Below are 2,244 nucleotides of genomic sequence, written 5' to 3'. Positions count from 1 at the left end.
ATAATAATGAACCCACCCTCACTATATATATATATATATATATATATATATATATATATATATATATATATATATATATATATATATATATATATATATATATATATATACATACAGGCACATACAATATATACAGTACATACAAACTCTTAACAAATACTGGTAAGAGGAGAAAAACGCAGAACATGCAGAAGATTTCCCAGCTGAAATCTGCAGCGTCAGGAAATCTCAGCTTCTACCCAACAGAATTAAACTCGCGGAAATAAGCGTGAAATCCTGTCTTAGTTTTCTGTAAAAGAAAGCTATTGTTCCGGCTTTGTCTGTCCGTCCGCACTTTATTCTGTCCGCACTTTTTCTGTCCGCTCTCATATCTTAAAAACTACTGAGGCTAGAGGGCTGCAAATTAGTATGTTGATCATCCACCATCCAATCATCAAACACACCAAATTGCAGCCCTCTAGCCTCAGCAGTTTTTATTTTATTTAAGGTTAAAGTTAGCCATAATCGCGCTTCCGACAACGATATAGGATAGGCCACCATCGGGTTTTGGTTAAAGATTCATGGGCCGCGGCTCATACAGCATTATACCGAGACCACTGAAAGATAGATCTATTTTCGGTGGCCTTGATTATGCGCTGTACAGAAAAGTCGATTGCGCCGAAGAAACTTGGGTGCATTTTTTTACTTGTTTAATAATGGACTTGGCTATTTACACGTGGATTTCGAAATCCCTGTGATGAATATATATAGAGATTTCGAGGGATTTATGTGTGGATTTCGAAATCCATGTGATGAATATATATATAGATTTCGAGGGATTTATGTGTGGATTTCGAAATCCCTGTGATGTATATATATATATATATATATATATATATATATATATATATATATATATATATATATATATATATATATATATATATATATATATATATATATATATATATATATATATATATATATATATATATATATATATATATATATATATATATATAGATTTCTGAGGGATTTATGTGTGGATTTCGAAATCCATGTGATGAATATATATATAGATTTCGAGGGATTTATGTGTGGATTTCTGAAATCCCTGTAATGAATATATATATAGATTTCGAGGGATTTATGTGTGGATTTCTGAAATCCCTGTGATGAATATATATATAGATTTCGAGGGATTTATGTGTGGATTTCGAAATCCCTGTGATGAAGATATATATAGATGTCGAGGGATTTATGCGTGGATTTCGAAATCCCTGTGACGAATATATACTGTATATAGACGTCGAGAGATTCATACGTGGATTTCGAAATTCCTTTGATGAAATACTTCCAGGATTATTCCGGTCAAATGTAGATCGGTCGGGTTAATCTCTGGTAAATCCCCTTTCGCATTAGATGCGGGGATTTTCATCTGCGATAATCTCTTGGTTAAATGAAATCAAATGTAAAATAAAATGCTGACAGTTTAAATAATCGTGGCGTAAAATAATCAGATAAATCTTATTGGCAAAAGTAAGTGAATGACGGTAATTTGCAAAAATCTGATAAATCCCCTTTTGCTTGAGGTGATTTGATTTTCCGTCGACGGTAATCCTTCCTGTAAAGGCAAGTAAATTTTTAAAAATCCCAAAGAATTAAATACTCTTGACCTAAAACCCTCAGATATATTTTATTGGCAAGAGCCAGTGAATGACAAGAAACATCCTTTTTATATTTGAAGATCAGATTTATTTCCATCAGAGGTAAGTGGCCCTAATTCCCTAATTCAGTAGGATTATGAAAATAGAGAGGAGATAAAATTACACCCTGGTCCAAATAGGGCCACCGGACGGACACGTATTTGGAAGAAGAAGAAGAAGAAGAAAAAGAAGAAGAGGAGGAGGAGGGGAAGAAGAAGGAGAAGACAGGAAGAAAAGAAGAAGAAGAGGAGGAAGAAGAAGGAGAAGAGGGGAAGAAAAAAAAGAAGGCGAAGACAAGAAAAAGAAGAAGAAGGCAGGATGAAAAGAAGAAGACAGGAAAAAAAGAAGAAGGAGAAGACAGGAAGAAGAAGAAGAAGAAGGAGGCAGGATGAAAAGAAGAAGACGAAGACAGGCAGAAGAAGAAGAAGGAGAAGACAGGATGAAAAGAAGATAAAGAAGAAAAAGAAGACAGGAAAAAAAGAAGAAGGAGAAGACAGGAAGACGAAGAAGACGAAGACAGGAAGAACGAGAAGAAGAGGAGAAGACAGAAAGAAGAAGA

Source organism: Macrobrachium rosenbergii, chromosome 26 (assembly GCF_040412425.1).
Source record: "Macrobrachium rosenbergii isolate ZJJX-2024 chromosome 26, ASM4041242v1, whole genome shotgun sequence".
Lineage (NCBI taxonomy): Eukaryota > Metazoa > Arthropoda > Malacostraca > Decapoda > Palaemonidae > Macrobrachium > Macrobrachium rosenbergii.
Note: the sequence above shows the minus strand (reverse complement) of the source record.